Source organism: Balearica regulorum, chromosome 4, assembly GCF_011004875.1.
Source record: "Balearica regulorum gibbericeps isolate bBalReg1 chromosome 4, bBalReg1.pri, whole genome shotgun sequence".
In the NCBI taxonomy this organism is placed as follows: Eukaryota; Metazoa; Chordata; class Aves; order Gruiformes; family Gruidae; genus Balearica; species Balearica regulorum.
This window is the reverse complement of record NC_046187.1, coordinates 77937929-77955060: the sequence shown is the minus strand read 5'-3', so window position 1 is coordinate 77955060 and position 17132 is coordinate 77937929. Positions and strand designations below refer to the sequence as shown.

The 17132-nt window shown below is 35.5% G+C and overlaps 1 protein-coding gene across 4 annotated transcripts in view; it reads left to right on the top strand.

Moving 5' to 3' along the window:
- Nucleotides 1–17132, top strand: part of CTNNA2 (catenin alpha 2) — a 535735-nt gene that overhangs the window by 433242 nt on the left and 85361 nt on the right. The gene's annotated exons all lie outside the window — the stretch shown is intronic.

Genomic DNA, 17132 nt, shown 5'->3' with positions numbered 1-17132 from the left:
GGGATGACATTGAAATAACTCTGTACTACCATCGGGAGTATAAAACATAGTGATTGAAACCTGGATGTTCATTGAATGGACTTTTAATAAAATCATGATAATGCTTATCTCTGTTTGCCCTTTAACAGATCAAGAACAACGAAACATGCTTGTATTTCCTGAAGACAAATATAACTCAGCTTGCCAGTATGTGGCATTATTGACTTCTGTGTACTAGCATTATTTTGAAGAATATGTAGCCCCTTTGTAACATCCTTTCTCTCTAGCCATACTATGTGTTATTTAGCAAGGGAAAATGCTATTTGGGAACTACTGATGTGACAAGTATTGAACTATAGTTTTGAATGGCTTCTGTTCTTAAAGCAGGCATTGTCCTAATTCTTTAGTCCCTGAGCTGTAGCAAGGAGTAAAGGTTTCTCAATTACTATTGACTAGAGACAGACTGTTCCCTGACAAATGTGTGTGTTTGGGGGTGGGGTGGGGTGTATTTTTAGTGGGAGTAAGGTGCTGTTCTGGAGCATCTCACTCCTCCCATGTACAAAACAGGGAATTGAGGTACCTCATCCAGGGTCTGGGAGTCAGATGTTTCCTATAGCACTTGTAGGCACCTAAAGGTAGTTCCTGGGGTTTAAAAGCTCTGGATTCTGTAAAATGCTGAATACAGTAAGGTTTATTACTGTATGGATTCTGTAAAATCCTGAATACAGTAAGGTTTATTACTGTTATCTGCAAGAGGAGCACAGGACTGTCGGCAGCTTTCAGTTCCAACTCTTCTGACTTATGCAAAGATTTGTTACTGCCGCCCGGTGACTGGAGCTGTGGCAATGAGAAAGGAAATAGCCAGTAGGTATATAAAGAGAGGAAAAAAACAAACAAACATGGTTATATTGTAGTGGCAGTCAGAGTTGGAGCCTTATACATAATATGCAATGAACATATATGATTAGTATTATAGCAGTCCCCTCATAGCTTTGCAACAAAGTGTTGCAGTTACAGGTCTAATAGCATTACTAAAAAGTTAAAATTTACTAAGTAGATCTTATTAAAAAGATAATAAGAGATGATGACATAAAAGTTGGAAAAATACCTATTAAAGCCTATAGTTAAATAAACCAGCCCTCTTCCCAAAACAAAAAAAACCAAACCCACCTCCAACTGGACGAAACCTAACAAGAGAGTGGTTATAGTTATCTTGCTTTGGTTTGCAAGCCTAGCATCACATTAGACTTGTATTTGAAGTTGGTTATTCCTGATTTTTGAGCATTATGTGATCACTTTAGGTACTCCACCAATAAAAAAATGCTGATAGTAACAATGTCTTGGCCCTAATACCTAATATTTTTATTCCATTTAGGCTGTTCTAGACTATTAGAAGCAGATACTTAACTGATTCTTGTATGTCTGACATCTGGTACTAGACTGTGGGTCCATCCTTACTCTTTTTCAAGGATGAGTTCTTGTAGATGGATATTAGCTTTTTATTTGTAAGGATTCTTTATGTTTTGGGTAATCTTGAAGAAATTAATTTCTAGTGCAAGTTGAATTTTGAAACCCAAGTTTCAGGTTCATCAGACTGCACAGAAAAATAAATATCTGGAATAGATTTATGTCCCTTGTACACGAGATTTTGCACTTAAAATAGTTTCATCATTTTTACTTAATGATGCACAATGGTATCTTAGCAGATGGGCTTCTATGGTTTTGTGGGTCAAGTATTTTGCAAATAGTAAAATGCTGTTTAAAGATGAGACATAATCAAGTGACTATGGAATGTAAGATCCTTTCCGAGGCACAGGGCCAGAATTGCTTGCTAATATACGCGAACACAGTTCCATTGAACTATATGGAGTTGCCCTTGCGTATGTTAGAGGAATTTGTCACTGCAAATCCAATACAGTGAGAACTCTGTGATATTAATCATTATTTTAAAAACCAGAATCTGAATTTCTTGGATGTCTTACAAGGCTCAATAGAAAGTCTGTCAAGAGGTCAGGGAAAATAAGTGATGTTTTAATACTTCTTTATGTAAAAGCTACTTTTTACCTTTCTAAGAAAAAAATACATTTCTTGATATTTGATGAATACACATGGCAAACTTTTCTTTGCATAGCCAATACACTTTCAAAAATATCTGCTGTATGAATGAGGCTTATGGGAGTTAACTTTCTTTTATATAGTCCGTATTGCAGAATACCTAAATCTTCTCTTAAAAGCTTCTTTAATCATTTCTGTATTTTCCCTTCCCCACCTCTTACAACATTTTGGCTTTTGCTTTTCACTTGTTTTGCTATGATATTCCTTGTTTGAGAATGATAACCACAAAGATGAATTCCTATTTTTCTAGACGTTCATGGACAACCAGTTTTGTCTATGGGTTGTGTTGGAAACCCAGAGTAATGTGTCATCCCATGAAACTTGAGGCACTTTATATGTGACACCTATATTTAGAAGCCTTCTTGTCTCAGGGTCCCTCTAGAGTCCAAGAAGGCAGAGCACCTCATGAATGAGACCCAGCTTAATTATGATGTGAATCATCAAAAATAACTCAAATTGTCATACAGATACTTGAGGTAAAAAATAATAATAAAATAAAACGGAATTTAGATGGTACCATTCCAGACTTGGATGGCTAACTCCTTTTCTTCAAATCATATTTCAGCAGTCATTTTTCATCTTTTCTGCCTTCTGAAACTGAAGATAGAGAAGTGATAGTGCCTTTCCAGGTCATGATCTTTACCTCATGAATCCTTTTAATGTTTTTAAAAGAATTATCTCTAATGATTGCAAGTCAGAAAATGCCTGAGTTGTATTGCCAGCTTCAAATGTGACCTTGGGAAGTCATTTAACTTCTGTACCCAGGCACCTTCATTTGTAGCATAAGGTTAATGACAGATAATTCTAATACCTACCACATAAAGGCACTTGACTGATAAATCAGCTCAGATTTATTCAATGCATCTATCAAAGCACTCTATGGGAGCTAATTAATTTTATTATTATTATTCTGTTTAGTAAATCTTCCTTGGTTTAACTGTTAGTCCTCTGGACTGTTTAGTAGGGGTTTTTTGTTTTTTCAAAATTAAATTATTAAATCCAACCATTTTTCCTGGGACATGAAATTCAGCAGCCATTCTTAAAAGCCATGATAGCAAGTTGTTTATTGGCTTTCAATAGGAAACTTCAACATGTTTGACATTTAATTAAGAACTGAGAAAATTCAGATTATAGAGCCTTCTAGTTAAATTAGTGGATTGGATCAGAATTTCCATCCTTACAAGGATGGAGAAAAGTCCAAGTGAGTTCTATTAATCATTAAAGTTTTGGGGTTTTAAAATATTTTTACGGAAGGACTTCACAATTTGGTGATCAGTGAACATTTACCAGAGTTAAAACCAGTTGCATTATTCTTCCTTGAAACTTATTTCCAACAAAATTGGAATGAAGGGGATTTTTTTCTTTAGCATGAACTCATGCAGCACCAAATTTGAAACAGCTAAAAATAATCTTTTGAAAAGACAGTGCCTTACCAATTTTGTATGAATTAATTTTTAGAAGAATTTTGTGGAGGCTACGTGTATCTATCAGTTTCATCTCTCATAGAAGATTTCTGGAGACACCCAAAATAATCGTAGTTATCTTCTAAGAACACTTGGCTAGTGGAAGAACTGTTAGGCAATGGTTTATGGTGATTAAAATTTGATATAGTGCAAGCAAATCAATAGTATCACAAGGTTGGAGAGTAATTTGTAGCAGATGAAACCTAACAGCAGCGTTTCTGTTTTATAGTCTCTTTGTCCATTAGGCTTGCAGGAGTCTTTAACTTTCTCCTGACAATCTAATTGCCACTTTGAAGTGGATACTGGGGTTACTTTTAGGAGTTCAGGGGTGGTTTTTTGTTTTCTTTTTTTTTTTTCCTTTACAATGTCAAGCAAAAATAAAAGTTAGTGTTTGAACTTTATAAGATATGATGCAGGCTATCCTTCATTTTCCAAGCATTACTTGCATTATTTGTAGCTCCCTAATTCAGACTGATTTTATGTTTTCCCATCATAAATGTGGAAAGAGGCTTGTACACTGAAGACAAGTGGGGGGGGGAAACCCACTGCTTGCATACACAGCACACAAACCAAGCAATCGGACCTGCTCGGTGACCCCTGCTTACCTCATTTGGTAATGAGAGGAGAGAGGGGTGAGTGTGGAAGGAAATTTTACTGTAGTGGTGGACAATGAATTTAATCTAGATTTACATCAGCAGGAACAGAACCAATACCCAAGCCAGAATTTTTTTTCATTCCTGAAATATCTCTCAGAAAAACATGCGGAGCGTTTGTTCCCTAAGAAACACAAAGCTAGACTTTCTCGTAGGGAGTGAAGATCTTTGGTGTAAATCTGCAATGCACTTGAGATGGATGGAGCTCTGACCGTTTGCAGTGTGGCACTCTAGCTCACTTTCAGGATGTACTAGTGATCTTCATAAGGAATATATAATAATGTTTTGTTTGTGCTTTTGTAAATATTGTATAAGTTCATGAACTGAGTTGGATTTTCACTTAAGACAGACCAAACCCAGTCAGAAGCCTAAGAGGAAAAAGATTGGCTCATTTATTTCTGCACCGTTAGTTCAAGGAACAGAGCATGTTCCTACCGATATATTTCACGAATACCGTCCTTACTTGAAATGTTCTTTTTCTTTTTTTTTTTTTATTTAAGTGCACATCACTGCATTATCGGAGTATCAACTACCTGTTTGCTTCTGGTAATGAAGAAAAAGTGTCAATATTCTTTCATAGTTTCTATATCCAACTTCGCTCATGAAAAATGTATACATCCCTGGGTTTGCTCTTACAGACTGATCAGCTTTTATTCTTGTATTTTTCTTTTAGTTGACATTATGCTTGATAAGAAATAATATTTAGAAGATAGTAATCCTTGGTTCTAATCAAGGAGTGTTAAGAAGGTCATAGATTAGTTTAATTCAAGCCCTTCAAGTTGAGAGATTTTATTTGAAATTAAAGCTGTGGGCTACCTCTGTGTCCTAGTGTTTCATCTGCTCATTTTAGTTTTAATTTCCATCTCAGGTCTTTCTTCCCTGCGTGGACAACAGATGTTCTTAATTCCTAGTAAACATCATGAGTATATTGACGGTAGCTAAAACCAGGAGCCCAATTATGTGCAATGAGAGCGTGAAAAGCTTGAACTCTTTGCATTTATTTCTTCTCAGTCCCTGCTGCAGCCGGATCTAGTTTGTCCATCTCTTCACCTTCAAGGTTAAGAGATAAAGTGAACTCAAAGTCTTTCAGGATAAAACTTTCTGGTAATGCAATGTCACTGGTGAACTCTTTACACTGGCTTTTTTTTACTTACGTTAGCCACTGGATATTGGTAGTCCACTGGGATCTAGGCAATACATGCCAGTTTCATCTTCTGGCTTCTAGATTAACACTGAAATGAAATCAAATTGCCTTATTGAAAAGGTGAGGCACAGAAATGATTGCTGCCTTGTCACTTTTTGAGCCTGTTGTGTACTTCTTCCTGAAGAAGATAGGTTATTAAAGGAGTTAAATGATCAATGCCTACATTTTCAAGTTTGCTTTCATCCAAAAGCCATCTCTGCTGTAGCAGGAGGCAGTTGCAGAACCTGCCTGTGATCTGCAGGCTGTATTGTTAACAAGGAAACATGGGTGAAATGAAGAAAATTTGGCAGTGGAGAACTTGATTAGAGCAGATGCTGAAGACCCTGGATGCTGATCCCTCAACACCTGCCCTTAGTAGGTTTCTCATGAAACCCAGGAATCCAGGATGGCTGAAAGGGAAGGAGCTTCCTTATCTCACAGCTACTTTGGCAATATAGTCCTCTTTCTATAATTTCTTCCCACGAATAAACACCCAGGTAAACAAGTACCAGAATCTGTAAGGCTATTAGTATTATTCTGAGGAATAATTTTCTCTTCATTTGTCCCTTTTCTTTATTCTTAGCTTGCTAAGTTTCTGCATCTCATAGCAACACCAAAAGGGTTGAAGGATAATTTTATTTGTTCCAATCTTTTTGTAATGTACATAATAAGCACATGCTACATAAAGTTAGCAACCTGTGGGTAATGACGGTTCTTTTTTCCTTCCCAGGAGGAGAGTACAAGATTAAAAAATTTAAAAAAATAAGTGGTAAATTGCTGCAGAATTTGCACGTCATATTGAATGCATCTCTAGCTTTGGGACTGTAGACATAAAGCTAGTGCTGTGCTTGTTCTGTTATCTGATTTCCGATAGGTCCATCATTCTTTAGGAAATGACTGCACTATTTTATTATGTGGTTTTAGTCATTAAGAAAAATAGTTGGATAATCTTCCTCAAATTAAAATGTACTTTAGCCACTTCCTCACTTTTTTATTGTTATTCTTTAACATATCTTTTCTTTGTATACTCTATTAATTGTTTTCTTGAGAAATATCTGACTTTCTCCTTGCAGAAAAACTTATTCCTAGTAATTTCCCAATATTTTCCAGTTAGCTGATTTTTTAAAAAAGATAATTAACTTTTAACCATGCTTATTTGCAGCCTCTGTAAAAGAAATGAAGTCCAATTATGCCCTTTTTAATCACTGAGTAATTTTTTAGGAATATTTTCCTAGTGAATAACACCTGCTTAGCTAGGGACTCACTTCTCATGCTACTGTGCTATATGAATCATGTCGTACACTTTCCCAAAATAATACGACTCCTACAAACTCTAGTATCCATTTATGTCTACTATCTCATACAATCCAATCACGTAGCAGTCTATGTGATTTAAAACTTGTTAATAATACAATCAAGAGCTTTTGATACCATTTTAATTAATTGATTATATGAATTATGAGTTTAGCTCCTCCTAATCAGTTGTTTTGAATTTGTAACCTTAGTACACTAAGACACCATACAACATCTAGGCTGGAAATCATCCCCTAACTCTTCCATAGGAAGAAGTGCTTTGAAGGGAGTGGATATATGAACCTATTAGTAGAAGGGGCCTTCTGGAACATAAATGTCCTTTTACTTTGAACTTAAGCACTTCTGATAGACATGATTTTTATTTACAGACATGTAATCTCTTCCATCATGAAAGAGATGAAAATAAATAGAAGCTCCTGAGACAGATACAAGCCTTAATTACTCCCTCTTCAATGAGAGAAGTAAAACTAGTTATCAGAGGCATTGCTCTCAAATTGTCAGGATGAACCCATGGCATCTGTGTGCTGACATGGTGTAAAATTCCCAGCTGTACGACTGCTCAGCCCACTCTGTTTAGCAGCTAGAAATCAATACTGGCAGGTGTGTGGTTTACCTACCCTCTGTTTCTTTTAGATTTGGAGGTTTTTTATATTTCTTCTCACAAGTCAGAAAATATGAAAGCCTCTTCACTTAGCTGATGAAATTTATTGCTAGCATTTTGCACTGACCAACCTATTAGTTTTCTGGCAACATGGAGGAAAGTGATCTCTCGCCCCAAAAAATGGATTGTGATTGGAAGTGGGAAGTTCATCAAGTGTTATTAACCTCTGAGAGTTTAATAAAAGATGATGGTAACTGCCTGTCCTTCTGACAGTCATATGGCTTGACTTGTTTCATTCATGTGTCAGGAGGGCATCAGTTATGAGACTACCCTTTCCTCTCCCATTGACTGCTCTTTCTCGCAACTGGAAGAAGGATTTGTTACAAGAGGTAGGGTGATCTCTAGTAAGATACACAGCTGGAGCTAAAAGGGCCAAAGATTAATTTGAGCAAATCTATCTCTTTGGACTAACAGCATATCCTTTGATTAGGATCTATCTGGTAGAAATACAACTAGTGCCGCAGCCGAGTACTACTAGCTTCCTCATCTTTCAACCCATTTCAGATGTAGAAAGGGTACTGGGTAAGTTTTCAAGATGAACCCAGAGCAAGGCTCTTTTATTACTGTGTTTTTAATATTCAGAATGGCTTCTATCCATTAACTTCTTAATCTCGTCATTTCATTTGACTATCCTCAAAGTGCTGTGTAATGCAGACATCTTTCCTACTTGCAGTTGCCAGCTGTGGGGATCTGAAGGGAATATGTGCTTTTGAAACTTGGCATGTTAGTTATTCAAAGGTGATATTTTCTAGACAGCCCCACCTAGCTACCCTCATTCTTTGTTTTTACTCGCATGTTTTTGTCTTTGGTAACAAGCCCTAACCATGACAGCTGCTTTTCACAGTGTTCCTTTAAAAAGGGTACTTCAACCTAGGCCCTAGAAGCTGTATGTTTGGATTAAGTTTTGCTACTCAAGACAGGTTAATATTTTAATACTACGTAAAATTCTTAGCATCCCAGCTTTTGTTCCGTGATGTATTAGCACAGTTATATTTCAGTCAGTGAATATTAAGAACTGTGCTTTTGCATATGCATCTTAGGTTTCACTGTAAGAAAGAAGAGTTTAATCAAATAACCTGTCTTAGAGCATGAAACTTAAGAGAAATAAGGGGAGTTGTGGGGAATAAAAGAAAGGATGAAATACAAGAAGCTACGCTGGTATTCCAAACTCATGACAAAATAGGAAACAAAAAACCCCAGCTTATATTACTATAGAGAAAAGGAATTTGTCATCCATGATTGAGCCATTTCCAACATGCAGGATGGAGATAGAGCGACTAGAACTATTTAAGAAGCCAAAAAGTTCAGTACAAGCAGTAAGTACTTCTGAGCTCTGAAAAGTGCATTTACAAGAAAATGAGTCAGAAATAAAGCATTCAAACATGCTCAAAAAATCAGCAGAAGATGTACAAGGAAAAGCCACATCAAAGACTTGAGGACAGAATGTCATGGTTAATGATGGAGTTTTGAACTGATGTAAAAGAAGAAATTGTAATCAAGAAATCTGATGATTTTGAACAAAAGTCATGGCACCTTTGATTCTAAAAAAGATTACAGTTGAGATATATATGGCAAAATTTCAAATATAGACCCTCAAGTAATAAAGTTTATTAATCCAGAACAAAGTGTGAAAATGCAGAAATCGTTATCTCCAAATATTAGTATTTTAGGTACACTAGGGTTGTACAGGAGTGTCTGCGTTGCTTCAGCTTATGCAATATGTGGGTCATAGTGTATCTTATCCTATTGGTTTTTCCCTGTATCCCATTAGCTAGATTCTAACAAATATTTGGGTTATGATGATGTACACATCATAGGTATATCCTACTGCTTCTACTACAGTGCCAAGTCTGTAGGTGTTTACTTGGTAGCGTGTGAATGTCATAACAATCCTTATTGCCTAAATTTTCCGGTCAGTGTTGCTGGCTGTGTTGGCTTTTCGACCTTCCTGTTCCAGAGGGGTACACTGGGACCTTATCAAACACAGTTTGTTGCATGTTCATAGTGGCACCCACATCCATTTCCGTTGGGATATTTACAATACCCTTGTGTGTTTCTTATTTGAGAACACCAAAACTCCTCCATCCTAAGTTTTTATTAGAAACCTTTCACTGATACCAAATCCATAATCAATTATGCCAAGTAACTTCAACAGTGAATTCCCCTCAGTAATAAACTTTATTACTTTATCTGTAATCTAAAGAGGGATATTTCATATTTTTAGCCCTTACAATTTGTTCCACGTTTTATCTGCACCCTTGTTAAGAGGGACCTTTCTTATAATAAATCTATTCTCCACGTAGATACTTGCAAATTCTGATCCAACAACTCCCTAACTTTAGGTTGTTAAATGGAGTTCTTTGATCTCTTCCTATAAACCATTTTTTCCCCAAAAGTTTAATTACCTGACTCCTCTCTATGTCACCTGTTTTTTCAGCTATTCCACTAGTACGTCTATGTACAAACATAAAATTTCCTACTTTTTCTTACCACTTACTAGATGGAAGTAATATCTGTAGGCATAGTGTTTTGTGGCTTTACTTGAATGAAAAAATCTTGTCACATCAATATGTTTTCTGTCTTTTCCTGGAATTCCAGGTGTTTTCAGTAATGAAATGCACCTTTTGCCATTTTGGATAAGTTCAATAACTGTTGTTGTTGTGTTTTCACACCTATAGTCTAAGCCTTGGATGGCCTGTGCAGCCTTAAAATATTTTTCTGTCAAAATAGATCCTCAAGATTACCAGCAGAGTCAGATAAACTGTCTTTGTTTCCCCAAGGATAGTTGTTATTTGGGCAAAACTTACATCTTTTGCTGGAAGCTTTTGCTACAGAATTGCGTGAGGGAAATGGCAATGAGATCAGGGTGATGCTATGAATGGACACAGCAAGCTGTGAGAAACAAGAGTCTGGGAGGGCTTTTGGGAGAGGAGAAGGTTTTAGGGTAAATTTTCAGTGATGTTATTTAAATGTGTTTGTAATGCTGCTGCTGAATGTCAAGTACATATGGGACTAGATTTATTTTTTTAGAGTTTAGTCATTTTTATTTTTTTTTTTACTTATTGACAGCCCATGCATTCAACAAGAAAATTCAACATTTCATGTAGATATGGATCCAGAAAGTAAGTGTTCTTGGTCGTAGTCTTCCTAGGTAAAAACTTGAGCTCATGATGAGGGAAGAGACACATTGGAAAACCTATAGTGCTGCAACCCTGTTATACCTTATTAGTTAAAAAAGTACTAAACTCGTTCAGAAAATAACTAGATATTACTGAGTAAAATACTACAATCCTAATAACAAGTTTTCTTAGTGTTTGAAAATAGTTTTTGTACCTTAATTCAGAGATGTTTCCAAACAAAAACCACAATAAATAAAGACTGACTTAATGGCTTAGCATGCGAAGTCATTGGTTTTATTGGTTTATTTCCAAGTTCAGAGTTCTGAAAATCAAATAAAATAATTAAATGGATTTCCTTCAAAGTTCCAGAAAGTTCTTCCTATTGTCTCAGAGCAAGCATGAGGAACTTCAACCTGAGGACAACTTTGTAAGAAACTTATAAGCATCTGAGAAAAGGATTTTAGCATGAAAGCGTAATCTCAACAGGAAGTTTAGTTTCACAGTACACAGGCTATAAAAATCCAGGTAAAACTGTGTTTTGATGATCCTGAAGTGGTTTCAAGACTTCGAAAGTTCAGTAAAAGAGGTTGTGTAAGCCTTAGTCTCTTTACAATATATTATGCTTGAAAGCACAAGATAGAGAAGGAAGGAAAAGTCAAGATTTTATCCATGACCATACTTCTTGCAGTCAAAAGGATTGTGGAGCAGAGACCCTGCGTCTAAAAGATCAGATACTTACAGGCTAGTGATATCACCCTAATGTCTGGATCATTACACCTAGGTAAGAAAGTCAAGTTACTGTTTTATAATATGAACCTATTATCATTGAGCAAAAAATGGTGATGTTACGTGTCTCCTTGTAGTGCATAATTCCTTCGTCATACCCTTTGAGGTACCAATTAAATGACTCAAGTTTTTCTTGTAATGAAAGTAAGTACAATTCTTACTCATGGGTATTGCAGAGTGTGTAGCAGATCATGTGTTACCTTTCCAATACACAATGCGTACTGTTGTATAACTTAGATGGATTTGTAATTTTTACCATGCCCAAGGAAACAGTTAAGAGCTGCTATAAGACCTTAAACCACTGTTTGTGACATGACTGAAAAGTCCCATGGATGTGTTTTTGTTACCAAAAAAAAATATATATATATATGTATATATTCTATTGCCATAATGTCAGAAGGAAGATGAAGGTGCTCAGCAAAGTATGTTAACAAAAGAACAAGGAAATTATTTTTAGACAGGTGAGAGGGGGAATAAGAAAGAAGCAATAACGATACCTTACTTGTCTCAGAGTGTAACTTCCTCAGTGGGATAATTATTTTTACTGGGATGCCAGTATAGCTGAGTACAGTTGATGTAGCAGCAGCAAAGAGCTGAGGCTTTGTGTTATCCCTCTCAGATAAGAGTAGCAAAGGACTTCCCTTTTAACAAAAGAATGTTTGTAATAAAAATTTGAATGTACACAAGAAATGGTAGGAATAGCTGCTACTGACCACGGTACTTACAATATTGTATAATATTAAACCTCTAATTGTACATAGTGTGGGAATTAATTGCTGAGTTACCTTGACATCCACTGGTTTAAAGAAAGCCAAACACTTAAATAACACAAGTAGGAAGCTGTAACATTTCACGTTCACAGTCTGTGTAAGAGAAAGGAAGAAGAGATGAAATTTTGTACCTTAGGTTGTACACAAATATCTCAACATTACTGTAACTTTTGCCCATTTCATTGAATAATGGTAAATCTAGATAGCATGAATAGATCACTGGCAACCTTATACAAAAGGTTCTACATCAGTGCAAAATATCTATTATACTAATTTGTGACACATGATTTTCAAAAGCCTAACAGATAAAAGCATTAAGACCATAAATCATTAATTTAATCTGATTATTTTCAGTCAGTCTTTTATTTATTGTCTGCTCAATTGAAAACTGAGGTTAATGAATCTTTCAAATGTACTATAATATTCTAGAACTCATTATTTCCACACACACCCCGCCCCAGGTATCTCCTCTTTATCCCTTTTTGGATTAGAGAGGAACTTCTGAGTCACGCCATATATTTTTGCTTCTGAAAGTCGCTGATAGCAGTTTTCCCATCTGAAATGATGTACAGAGAATGAGATGGCAAAAAGCCAGAAAGCAGTAGGAGCTCTGGAATGCAGTGTGTAAGTATAGTTTTATCTTAAGTCTTACCTTACATCTTTCTGTCTTTGCTATTTTCTGCAGAAGTTACCTTCATCTCATCCATATCATGGGAAAAAAAAATAATCGTCTTTTACTTTTATTTTTAGTAAAACTCAGAATTCTGCTGAGAAACTTGCATCCCTTTCCCCACTTTTGAATTTGCTGATTTGCAAATGAATAAGGTGTTATCTAAATATACCCAAATTTGGTAGCAATCATTAGAATGAATCATCTTTTGTATGCATTAAAGTTACAAATACAAAAACTTCTTCCTCGATATTTTTGCTGAATACAATCACATTACTTATCTATACCTGCCTCTTTACCTTCACAAAGACTCTTCTCTTTCAGAGAAGAATTCTTTCTTCTAGAAGAAATTCTTTTAGAGAAGAATTCTAGTTCTTCCTGTTCAAAATAGGAGAACAGCGAACTTTATTCCTTCACATTTTTAATGTTTAACACAAAAATGTTTGGTATATTGCTCAGTTGGTATAAAATAAGACTTCCTCCATCTTCACAAGATCAATGTTGGTCTCCATTAACCAGTTGTAAATCTAAGGTGTCTAGCTTGACTGAACTTAGAACTAAGAACTCAGGTCATCTTAGGATTTGAGTGATGCTTCTTGCCTCAAACACCTCTTAGTGCTTAAGAGCAAAAAAAGTCTGTATTACATGAGAGATTTGTTGTTGTTATTGTTCAATTCAAAATGCTTTTTAAATTTAATCGTTAATATTATCTACATTTGGTAGGTAACATCCTAGAAGGTGAAATGATTTGCCCAGAGTGTATTAGTGGAAGTGTGGCAGATCTAGAAAAAGAATCTGATTACTGTGATTTCTATCAGTGTTTCATCAGTGAGACTTTCACACTCCTTGTTCCAGTTTCTGGATTTTATCTGTACTCTCTTTTGAATTTTCATTGGCTTGTTATTTACATATCACTTAAAATACAAGTGAGCAAAAAGCTTCGAGCATTTAGAAGCCATTACATACAGCCTACACTTTACTATATATAAGCCAGTAAAAGTAAACATAGTATACTTCCAGGATTAATGTTAAATAGCTAGAACCTTTTAAACATAGAAGATGAAATTAATTTTGCCTAGCTTTTGCCTTAGACTAGTTTTTTAGCCTAGCTATTGTCTACGGCCTCTGGGTCATCACTGCGGAGAGATGTACTTCTAAAAGATGTTTCTTACCATCAGAAAGTAGGGTTATCAGTCAAAATATGTGGGATGCATTGACTCTGAAGATACCTTTGTGCAACTTTCTGGGGATCCTATGCAAATAGGTGGTAATAAATGCCTTTAGACAGCTAATGTTGAGTTACGTATGGTGAACCTCTATCCGTAATGACAAAAGTGTCACGTCTGTGATAAAAGATTTTTAACTCAGAAGTCACTGTGGTGTACATCTCATTCTGCCCTCAGTTACTTGCAGTGAAGATGTTATGTTCTTGTAACTACCTTCTTGTGAAAGTCCAGAATGCTTCATTTGCATCAAATTCTTCCTGTGTAATAACACTATAATACCAAGTCTCTTTAAAAGTGAGACAACCAGTGGCACGTATGTCTAAGGGGAGCATCAAGATTTCCCACCTCATGCAGGCTAAAGATATGTTTCTCTAATATTTTCTTTTAAGAGGCAGCAAAAAAAATAATATCCTGAAGCCACTGCCTGTGGTCGGCTGAATCTTAACCTGTTTGAGCTCTCTCAGATTATTTTAGTCTGCAGTGTCTGTCAAAGTTGCTCCTGTTTCATCTTATGTGCATTGAAAACTATCTTGGCATGTAACTTTAACACAACAGATGGGACACAGTGCAACTTGGCTGACCTCTACTTTCAGCATTTAAATAGCTAAACTGATTTTATTACCACAAAATAAACTTCCAAGAATTTCTTACACTGTGGACCAAGCTGAATAGCTAACAAGTGCCAGTTGCAATCCTGTAATTGCAATAGATGAAGAGGTCAGTTTTCATAACGGTTTCATGGGATTGAAAGATGCTTCCATTGACTTTAATGAGAACCATAGGGATGAAATGCCTAGAAAACTTATGTTTTTCTTCTGACTAAGACAAGGAAGCCAAAATAACATCGGTAGTAGTGCACACAGGCTTCATTAGTGTGTGTTTCCAAAGTCAGACTCTTATTTTTCAGTATCACTGAAAAGAGATTGAGACAAACAGGGCTTGCAACATGAGGAAGTAAAAAATTGTGCTAAAACTGGTCAACACACTTAATCTCAAGACTATCACTTTCTGGAGAAGGTTTTCTTTTTTAGTGCCTTTGTTCTGTTGTTTTCAGTTCCTGATGCCCCCTTTTCTCCAGTTATTTACCCTCCTTTTAAGCTGTGTCGTAACACCAGCTCTACTGGCTGTAGCTCTAGCACCAGCTACCACCTCTAAATCTTTAGCAGGCCAGGTTTTATTTTCTGCCAGAGACTTCCTGGAGGAACTCAAGAATACCATTGCAAAACTCAAGGATACCATCCCCTCAAGATAAATAAACACTATAAGTTTTTATATATCTATACAATGTGAAGATCAGAAGAGAATAGTTATTAATAAGCAGTTAAAAAGGATGCTTGCCCCGTACACCTTGGCTTCTGACAAAAGGATGAAGGTCTCATTAGCAATTTTTACACTTTGTCAACACTTTTTGATCTTTAGAGCTTGTTATTATTACACCTTTTCATGTTCAGGATTCATTTTTCATACAGGAATTTAGGCTCCATCCTTCCAGCTCCTATCCCATTTGTCAGACTGAAGTGCAGATGCATTTTAATTAACTCACGCTTTGGCAAACACTGATTGGGGTTTCAAATATTTTAAAAATGACATAATCAAATCAATGAGCATATATTAAAAATGTGTGACACATTCTTCACAAGTATGCAATATTTATGGAATACTTGGTTGTAAAATAAAAATCTGAAAGACTGATATAACACAGCAATGTATTTGAATATTTACTTTCTTTGAGGTGCTGTGAATATATAATGTGCTTTGTAGAAGGGCCTTTGTCTGGTGGGGTTTTGTTTGGGTTTTGGTGGGTTTTTTTCCAATTATACCAACTATAAATATTGCACACATAGTTACAGATGTACCTGTACCACAATCTAAGACACAGACATGGTAAAACTGATCTTCCTTAACCAAATGTGAGCATGCTTTTTAAGTTTAGTTCTAGATGGCTTAACTTTTTTTTTTTCCAGTGTTTTCAAAGAAAAAGGACAAAACAACTTTATGCAATTAAATAATAAAGATGACATTCACAGCAGTTTTTATAGTAGGGAGGCAGAAATCTATATTTTTACTTACTGATCCTGTTCTCTAAAGCTTTTTCTGTACAGATTTTTGTACTTGTTTTTATTCTTCCTGCTTGCCTTTTTCTTCAGTAATATAATGAATAAAACCAAGCTCTTATGTGTTGTTCTTCATACCCTATACTTTAATTATGGCATTTTTGTTGTAATATTGATTTGGAAAAAAAAAAGCCCATCTTTATTTCTGTGCATAAAGTAATGGAAATCGGAACCTTACAAGAGGGAGTTATTTAATCTTTATTGAGGTGATTTGTAGAAGGCTTGCAGGGGAGAGAGAAATAAAGGAAGAGTATTATGATTTGAAATTCTACTTTCATTTTATAAGAAACTATAATACAAAGTAAGAATATGTATATTATATAAATAATTAAATAATCATCTTCAAGATCATTTTGTGATCAAATTAAATTTCATGTTTGTACCTCATTCTGCAACTCTGTCATACTTACAGGATAATTATTTTTTCTTTTTTTCTTTTTTTTTTTTTTTTTTTTTGGTCTCGAAGTCTAAGAGACCCTTTCATTGTTTTAGAAGGCAGAATTTTCTTAAATTCTTCTCATAGGATGTATGACGTCCTGCACTTACCAGGAGAGCAGAATACCTGCTATGAAGGTGCAGGAGGCTGCCTGTAAAGTCAGGGAGGGGAGGGAGAAGCCTTAACAGGTGATGTTGAAAACCCTGCCTATGTGCTGAATGTTATAGAAATGAAGTGCAAGAAAGATCATCAAGAATGGTAAAACATCGGATCAAATTCTCTAAATATTCCATATTCTAATTTCTAATTCCAGTCCAATTTCTAGTCTGTAATTCCAGAAACTTTCAAGCTCAAAGAGCTATTTGTAAGGTGAATTTAATTCCCATAATGATCACAAATCTTCTAAATTTCATTTGGAAAATCTTTCCAGAATGTGAAGCTCTAATTATTTTTTCTCAAATGCATTTGTAAAAAGCTATTGTCACTTCCTCTAATGTCCTGTTTCCCCAGCCTTCCTAGAAACTCTTTATACTTGTGCAGTTCACACTCTTTTTATGGATATGAGTGTTCTAAGTGAAGCTTTGCAATGGTTTGTACTAAAAACTTAATATATTTTCTTAAATTATCACTATTGACTTTTTCC